Source organism: Euprymna scolopes, chromosome 7, assembly GCF_053919585.1.
Source record: "Euprymna scolopes isolate OS-2025 chromosome 7, ASM5391958v1, whole genome shotgun sequence".
Classification (NCBI taxonomy): domain Eukaryota; kingdom Metazoa; phylum Mollusca; class Cephalopoda; order Sepiida; family Sepiolidae; genus Euprymna; species Euprymna scolopes.
In genome coordinates, this window is record NC_136488.1 from 66,710,694 (window position 1) to 66,720,468 (window position 9,775).

Here is a 9,775-nt window from a genome sequence, read left to right on the forward strand (position 1 = left end):
GAAGAAGAAAAAAATATATTTGCGTTTCGTAACACAAATGAACGATAATACTTTCAACCCAAACAAAACATATTGCCACTTGGAATGCAAGGGGCTACTATTTAGGATCCTGTCTAACAGGGGACTGTGGGGAGTTGAGCAGTGAGAGTGTTCACATTAAATTTAAACCTCTGCAGGTTAATACAATCTGGGAAGCAGGAAACAGGGAGGGAATTCCAGGGTTTAGCAGTGCGACTGAAGAAACTATTAGAGTAAAAGGCTTTCCGACATCTAGGGACCACAATGAAGGGCTATGGTGTTACTGCTTGTAGCGTATATACGAAGTGTCTTCAATAAGTTTCCAGACTTTTTTCGTATGGCCACTTTTATTGATAGTACACACATGAAACTCTAGTCCTCTTCAAAGTAATCTCCTCCGGCTGTAATACACTTGTTGTACCATTCTAATAACTTCTGGAAGGCCCCATGGAAGTCCTCTTGTGTGAGCATGCCAATGACCCTCGGCACAGCCTCTTTCATCTCTTTGTCTCATAATGAGAATCTTTAAGGTTTTCGTTCAGTTTAGGGAATAAGCAAAAGTTACAAGGAACAAGAGCTGGACAATAGGGAGATTGAGGAATTATCTTGATGCCCATCTTAGTGGAATACTCTGATCTTCTCTGAGCACCCTTGAAACAAACTTTGCACAAATCTTCCGCATCTTCAGTTCCTTGTGAATAACTGTGTGTACAGTTCCCACACTGACATCAAACTGTGCACTTATTGTCTCTATAGATACACAACCATTCTTATCCACGAAATACTTTATTCGGCCAATCAACTCTGGTGTTCTGACTTCCTTACTCCTCCTACACCTCTCATCATCCTTCACAGACTCTCTGCCTTCCTTGAATCTCTTATGCCACTCAAAAACTAATACTCGATTCATACAAGATGGTCCAAAAACAGACTGGAGCATTCCATACGTTTCTGTGGCATTTTTTCCAAGTTTTAAACAGAATTTTATTGCATATCATTTTTCTAACGTGTCCTCACTTCCAAATTGCATTTTTGAAATTCACCAACTGCGACAATCAGGCTTTAGTAGAGTGTATTCCAATTCATAGTGTAGTTGTTCATTTGAACCTGAAATCATAAAAACTGGTCAATCATCTCATAAGATTTATAGCAATAACATACTAATTTTCAAGAGGCTACGACAATTTTAAATGCCTGTACAAAAAAGTCTGGAAACTTATTGAAGGTACCTCGTGTGTCAAGATTACAAGTGCTATAAGTTAATCAAAGCACATTCCGTGAAAGTACTTGTAAAATAGGCACAGGCATGCAACATTGTGGCGATGGGACAGAGGTTAAAGCTTGACCGATAGTGTGAGACCTCTTAGATTTGACACTGTTCTTTTTGACTCTGTCTAAGAGAGAGAGACTGATGCGCCAGGCAAGATGTGGTAACAGTACACTATGCATGGGTGAATTGTGGTTTTGTAAAGATATAGGATGCTCTCTAGTGTGAATAATTTTCTAGTACGGTAAAGTAAGGCCACCTTCTTTGCAGCAGCTTTGACAATGTCCTCAATGTATTTAATAGGCCGAGGAGTTTGAAAGATGGGCTCTCAGATAGGGTGTTATTTGTCATGGCAATCGTTGGTTGAGAAGGTTTTTTTATAATTAAATGAAAGAAGCTTTGTTTTAGTAGCATTAAATGTTACCAACCATGATAATCGTTCAAAAATCGAAACTTAAACAAAACACTGGTAAATCATTACATTTCAGCAAAATTGGTGACATTTATTGAATGTGTTTCTACCAGTATTTTGTTTAACTTTCGATTTTTGAGCGTTCCAAATGATTATAACAATTTTTTTTTCGTTCTAACGCAACAAACTTGACACTACTTTTGTTTCAAAGTAAATAAACGCTTTAAAATAAGTGAAAACACAAAAAAAAAAAAAAACTTATCCAGATAAGTAGAAGAGTAACTTGCCCTTGGAAAGATTTATTTGTTGTGTATTTTTTTTCACGTCTTTTTTTTTTTTTTTTTTTTTTTGCTGGCTATTATAAAAAATAACCGAAAATTCCTAATTGATTGTGACTTTATGAGCGCATTTAGAGAAATTCAAATTAAAATATGTCTTGATTAAAAAATAAAAAATGCACCTGTTTTTCTTGAAGAATTTTTTTTTTATTATTAATTTTAGAGTCATCACCTATAAAAGTTCAAAAGCGATTCGAGGATAATGATTATTGAGACTGTCAGGTGGACGATGAAGAACACCATCAGAGGACTTTAAAAGATCGACAAAATAAGTTTGATTTCTTAGGGGAATGGTTCGTCAAGTATTTGTTGACATTTGCTGAAGACGTTGAGTTGTAATCTGCAGGGAAGCACATTTTCTTGCATGTAAATTAGTTAACATCATGTTATCTACAAATCTTACGTCAATGCAATTCTTTAATAGTAATACTAATGAGCCACCATTTACCAAGGCCAAAAGCTACTCGAGGATTAGAGCTAATGAGATTGTGAACTGGACGTCGAATAATACCATGGAAGGATTAAAGAAGATCCACGAAAGGGGATACATTCGATTACCTAAGAGAACGGCTCGGGTGCTAATATATTAGAGCGGTACCAATTTGAAAGACGAATTTAGAACGCTAAAACCAAAACAAATCAAAAATTAAATATAGTTACGTATAATATTGCAAACAAATAAAACAGTCATTTTGGACACAAGTAAAGAAAACGATTCGATTTTACTTTTTCCCCCACAACCTGCCAAAAGAAAAAGAAAAATGAGATACTATTTTTCATTTTATTTTTTATTATTATTAAGGAAATTAGAAGAAAATAAATTTTTTAAATATTTTAGGAATACCCAGTTTTTTTTCTTCTCCAACATACTGGAGAAGAGAACGAGTAACCAATTTTTTTAATTTCAAAAATGATTACCTGTTCTGTTCTACGCTATGTAATTAGAAACTAGCTAATCAATAACAGATTTGGTCTGGAAGTGCGTTATCATTTTACGTTATATTTATAGAGTATTAAAATTCATTTTATATTTGTTTACGCGTATTTTCTGTGCGTTGACATTTCATCGCACGAAACAATGATAGAATCGTGTGCTTATTTTCCGTTCACAGCATGGGACGATTTTTTTTTTTTATGAATTTCTTTTTATTTATTTTTTATTTTATTTCTTTTTTTATTTTATTTCATTTTATTTATTTATTTCGTGCGATATCACGCAAGCGACCCGGAAATTCCTAGAATTAAAAGAAAATCAATAAAAATAATATTTCACAATCACCTGTTTTTTGTTGTTGTTTTTCTTTTCTCCCCCCCCTTTTTTTTTGACAATATAGTTTTGAATAGATTTTCGCAAATGGCGGTATCTTCAAAAAATAGTTACCCTTAAACTGGGCGAACAATAACGCTTTCTGGTCGAGAAGTGAATGAATGACGTTATATTTATTTACTTCATATATATATATATATATATATATATATATATATATATATATATATATATATATATATATATATATATATATATATATATATATATACGTTTTTATTTTTTATTACCGTATCTTTCTGTTAAGTTACATTATTGTTTCAGCTACCCGGCCCTTTTTTTGGCCGTCTGTAGCTTCCTCAGACTTTTACAGAAATTTCTGTAAAAGTCTGAGGAAGCTACAGACGGCAAAAAAAAAAACGGCCGGGTAGCTGAAATAATAATGTAACTTAACAGAAAGATACGGTAATAAAAAATAAAAACGCATATTTGCTCTACAACAGTGTTGAGCACTTTCTTCAGTTTTTATTAATTACCATTTCCACTATTGCAAACACACACATACATATGTATATATACACACGCAACACGTATGTGTGTGTGTGTGTGTGTGTGTGTGTGTGTGTGTGTGTGTGTGTGTGTGTGTGTGTGTGTGTGCGTGTGTGTTTACACGATATAGACTTCTGATCACACAAAAACAAATAAACAAATAGATCCGCGTTTTTAATTGTCTGTTGACAGCGTGGCGTGGGTGCAATAATAAAAAGCGAAATTTTATTTATTGAACACGTCAACAACAACCAGGAAATAAAATCTTCTAGAATCAGCTAGTATGAAACAGCAGAGTGTAAAACGGAACGGGCGACTATTTTTATGCATGGTGGCAATCTTTTCTTGTAAACATTATAAAATAGTTATCCGTTCTGTTATATGCTGGTCAGAAACTGGGTAATTAACGATGTTTTCTGGTCGGGAAGTGGATGATCATTTTACGCTTCGATTTACGAATATGATCGCACATAAACAAATAGATTAATAAAATCAAAATGAAATTCGATTTATTTTACACTCCAACCAGCCGAAAATGCATAGAATTAAGAAAGAAAAAAAAAATAGACAAATAAAACATTTTAGAATAGACTAATTTTTGGCAACATAGCGTAGAACAGAACGCATTTCGAAAATGGCGGCAATCTTTGAAAAATATTTACCTGTTCTGTCTTACGCTATGCACTCGAAAATTGTGTATAACGCTTTCTGGTTGGGAAGTGGATGATCATTTTACGTTATATCAATAAAGTAATGTCAAAGATATATGCGTGTATGTGTGTGCGTACGACAGTTATGTCGCCTTTTAATCGCACGAAAACATATCGATTCGCGTTTTTATTTATCTGGACAACGTATGGTGGTGCTCCCTGGTGCTGGTGCAAAATAAAACGATGAAATTCTGTTTATTTTTCGTTAGCGATTACACGTCAACACCCTGAAAATACCTGGGAATAAATTAAAATAAATAAATAAAATATTTTAGAATCAATTAGTTTTTGACAACATAGTGTTGAACAGAACGGGTAACTAAAAAATCGTTGTAATCTTAGAAACACTGAAAATAGTTATCCGTTCTGTTCTGTGCTATGTGATTTATCTGTATGATAGATAACGCTTTTTAGTCAGAAAGTGAATGATCGTTTTACGTTAAACCGTCAGATTTATCGAGTAAAATTATGTGTGTGTGTGTGTGTGTGTGTGTGTGTGTGTGTGTGTGTGTGCCAGCCAGTGATTAGTAGAGAACTATTTCAGGGCAGGTGTTCAAGTGAAAAAAAAAAAACGGTGTGTCAGTGAGACAGGCAGGCACTGAGGCACTGAGGCGGTGAGGAGGCAGTACTTACACTCCTCTGAAAAGGGCACTTTTAAAACAGGAATAAAAGGGGCACGTGCTTGGGCATCCATGGTACGTCCTTCTGCACGTCCTTTTATATATATATATATATATATATATATATATATATATATATATATATATATATATATATATATATATATATATATATATATATAAATATAAATTCTTACAGGATGTCGACTTCTAATCACACAAAAACAAATAGATTCGTGTTATTTTTCCGTTGACAGCGCGAGGGCAAAGAATATATATTTAACTCCCCACCCATCCACCCCCCCACACACACAAACATACAAATGGGAATAATTAATGAACTTGGCAATAAATGCCACAGATTTGTTCAAATTTTTCGACATCTAACACAACGAAGTCTTCTGCGAGCTAACATGAGGATAGATGACAAAAAAAATCTGCTTACCTTGAAAAATGAAGGTAGTAAGTTATTATTATCCTTGTTAGACAAAGCGATGTCAAAAAGTGATGAGGAGGCTGTGAGGCTTTGGGATTTGTTTGTAGTCGACGTGAAAAGACAGGAGCCACACGGTACCTGTAAATAATGGCTCGGGAAATGGGAGAACTCCATGTGTTCGAAAAGATCACAGTGTTGTGGGTTCTTTTGTTTGTTTGTTTGTTTGTTTCCTGGGGTAATACTAATGTAGTTGCAGCAGTTGTGCGTTTAATTTGGTTTAAAACCACGTCAAGTATTATTAATAAAATAGTAGATATAATAGGAAGCAGTGACACTTACTTTTTTAGTGCCGTGCTGGAAGAAAGCAGACTCGAAGACAATAATAATTAAATCTGACTCAATAATAACAAGGCAACGGCCTTAAAATTCGAATGTTTTGAGTCTGGTTGAAGGAAAAGAAATGCCCTCAATCTAAGGCAGCAGGTTGTTTGCGTGTTTTGGTAATTTCTCGTCTAGATTCTGTGTTTCCTCGTCTTTCTTTCTATAACTAAAACAAAACAAAAATTGATGATGTAGAAGGAGAGAGGATGAGAATGAGACTGGGAGGCTGAAAAGACCCCAGCAGTGAGCCAAAGAAGTGATGTCTTATTCTCCCTTTTCTTCTCCCCCCCCCCTCTCTCTCTCTCGATTATATCGCGGGTCGCAGTCCGACACACGGACACAACGCACGCATGTTAATAAAAAAGCGTACCAGTACCACATAAAGAAGCGATATTGCAGCCTAATACACAACAAACACGTGAATAACACAGCATAGTGCACGTTTTCTCTATCTTTATGATCATAAAATTGTGCGACCAATTCTCGTGTGTCTGTGTGTTTCTCGCAGCTCTGTAACTTACAAGTTATTGTTCAAGTGTCTATTAATCCATTATACATTAAAACCAACATGTAATCAAATACAAAAGTGACGTTTTAAAAATAATTTCATTATGAACTTAAATCAGGCAGAATGCGTTTAGGTTTCTTCATAAACAGGGAACCAGAACAAGCTATCCTCTTGGAATAAATAAAGAGTTCTATTCGAAATTTCATAGAAAATCTCGAGTTTATTTTGATTTGTCACATTACTGTTATCATTTTGAGTGTTACTTTCACAACGTTTCGGTCGATATAATCTCCGACCTTCTTCAGGTGTATCTTGTCGAACTCGGAAATCTTTCTGTCGATCTCACGATTTTTTTTTTTTTTTTTTTACAAAGTAGTCATCATTTATCAAAGGCTGGAAGCCACTCGAGGATAAGGCTTACTGAGTGTACAGTAGGAAATGTAAATGAGGCAATATCGTAATAGTAGTGGAAATTTAGTAAATTGGGTTACTTAAAGGGATGGCTCATCAAGAACTTGTTTACGTTGGACTTGAAGACGATCATATTGTGGTTAGCTGGAAAGCAGGGAACGGAACGGAGTTACACAGGCAATTATAAAAAAGAAGTTTTATTCATGGAAACTACGTTTAGTTTTAGGCACAGAGTGGGGAGAATTATTGATAGTGGTTTCAGCTAGACGAGTGTGTTTCGTGAAAGTTTGACGGGGGGGCATAGATTGGAGCTTAGACGAGCACTTGCCATGAAAATAATGATAAAGTAGCAACGTCTTTCTGTGGGAAAGAGGTTGAATAGAAGAGAAAAGGGCATCCTCTAATAGACTATGAAGTCTATTTTGAACTCTGTCAAGGCAGAATAAGCTGCTTCTAGCAGCTCCTGCTCAGATGTGGCAACAGTATTTCACCCTTTGACGTACTTGGCTCTTATACAGGTAGAGAATTGCATCGGCAGTGAGATATCTACTGGAGCAGCAGAATGATCTCACGATTTTTCCAGCAACCTTGGCAACGGATTTGATGAATGCGTTCCATCTCAGATCAGGAGTAAGGTCAGATCCAGAAGCTTGTCAAAACATGAAGCCTCTCCAAGATGAGAGCCATTCATTCCAATTGATGCCAGACGAGAATCAGAGCATTGATGATGTCAAGATAGAAGCTTGGGTTTAGATGCATTAAAAGTAACCAGCCACTTCTTTCCCCATTTCACCATATGTTCAAGATCAGAGGAGAGAGAATCAGAGAGAACTTGGTAATTTATTGTCTTTGAAGTGTTGCCAGGGATGATAGTGTCGTCCGCATGGAATTTTGAATGGAACCCTTTATCTAATCCATAGGGGTAGCATCGTGGCCTTCATAATATATATATACATATATATATATATATATATATATATATATATATATATATATATATCGTGTGTCATTACAACAGCCATGGTAGTATGCTCTCGTTCTGTCAAGCAGGGTAGAAATTTGTTTTAGCTTTTTTTTTACTTGGGAGTCACCACTTATCAAGGCCCGGAGGCCACTCGAGGATAAGGGTTAATGAATGTAAGGTGGTAGTATAGTAATCGTTAATGGTATAAATTGATTGGGTAGAATTTGATTATTTATGGGGACGGCTCAACAAGAACTTGTTTACATTAGATTTGAAGGCTACTATGCTGTATTCAACCAGGAAGCAGGCCAGCAGAACAATGTTCCAAAGGCGAGCAGTTCTGGAAAAGAAGCTTTGTTCATGGAATCTGTGTTAAGATTTAGGTACAGACAGTGAGTTGTAGAAATCGTATATATATGTTGCAACTAGTCGAGTGTTTTTTTTACCATAGCGTGGAGTTCAGTCAAACAGTTGCCATGAAAATAACAATAGAGCTGAGAAAGTCTCATCTGCAGGAAAAAAGGTTGCAGGGAAGAGAAAAAGGCATGACCTACTCGGTTTTGAATTCTATCAAGGCTGAATAGGGCGTGCTGAGCAACTCCTGCCCAGACGTGGCAACAGTACTCCATTTTAGGGCATACCTTGCTCTTATATAGATAGAGGATTGTATTAGCAGCGAGAACCCTTCTGGAGTGGCAGAGTGATCCAACTATTTTTCCAGCTATCTTGGCAACAGATTTGATGTATGTATTCCATTTTAGATCAGGATTAAAGGTCAGTCCCAGCAGCTTTAAAGACATGGAGCTTCCCCAAGATGAGAGCCATTCATTTAAATTTGGACGTCGTAAGTAATTTGCAGTTGTAATTTTAGTGTTGCCTGCACTGAGTATTGAACTATCAATCTCTAGAAGGTACCTTACAAATAAATTTTACTAATTACTTTATCCACTACGTGGAAAATAATATAAGTTATCAATCGTTATCTCAAAAACTCAGAAGCATAAAGATTCCTTTGTTTGATAAAATATAACTGAAGAAGGATGTAGGTCACATCAGTCGAAACGTTGTCAAAATAACATCCATGATGAGAGCAGTAGTCTGAATAATCCAAACAAGACAAATTATTAATCCTTATCTAAAAAAATTTAAAACTTAATCACAATTGTTGTTGAAAAAAAAAAGTTCGACTAAAACTACATTGTTATCATTTCATTTTTTTCTTTTCATAATAAAAATAATAAAACTCTGTGGATTTTGCACTTAGTATCTGGTAACTAGTGCAGTATTCACAATGGACGAGTTGAACCGGCTTCCTCTAAATGAGGAAGCTTCTAGGAAATATTAAATTCCAAAGTCGCAATAAGGGGAGATGACGTTAGTTTTCGGAGTTTTTTTTTTTGGTGGGGGGTTCAGATGATATCGTCCCCCACCCCCAAAAGAAAAGCATCAGTTATTCCCAAATGGTCACCCGTCCGGTACTGACCAGGCTCAATATAGCTTAACTAGTGTGTCAACATGGTTATGCTATGCACAGTGGATTTCCAATCAGTTTAGAGGAAGGTTTTTTTATTTATTTATTTTTTAAAGCCTGAAATTAGCGACTCTCTAAAGGAGAAAAAAATACTCAGTGGCCATCTTTGATTGACAAAGTAAAAGTAACAAAACAAATTTTAAAATAACAAAACTTACAAACAGTTTCAAAAGTTTAAAACTATGCAGGTCAATAGAAAAAATTATTAGTTATTTGTTGCACATTTTGCTTATTTATGATTTCTTGACTGTTAACGATACTACACTTTTGCCTACTCTCATTTAATTACAAGTTGAAATTGATAGACATTGAAAAATAATAATAAAATGTTAATATAGTGTCCAGAGCATGGAGAAGGAGTTC

The 9,775-nt window shown here is 35.3% G+C and overlaps 1 protein-coding gene across 2 annotated transcripts in view; it reads right to left on the reverse strand.

Moving 5' to 3' along the window:
- LOC145279776 (solute carrier organic anion transporter family member 5A1-like) overlaps window positions 1–6,280 on the reverse strand; it is a 382,142-nt gene extending 375,862 nt beyond the window's left edge. The window contains exon 1 of one of the 2 annotated variants that reach the window (XM_080131097.1): window positions 5,957–6,280. The gene's annotated coding sequence lies outside the window, so the exon portion shown is untranslated. Of the gene's footprint in view, window positions 1–5,626; window positions 5,763–5,956 lie in introns of those variants that run through there. The other variant, XM_080131096.1, reaches the window with a different exon arrangement.
- Window positions 6,281–9,775: the final 3,495 nt, after the last annotated feature.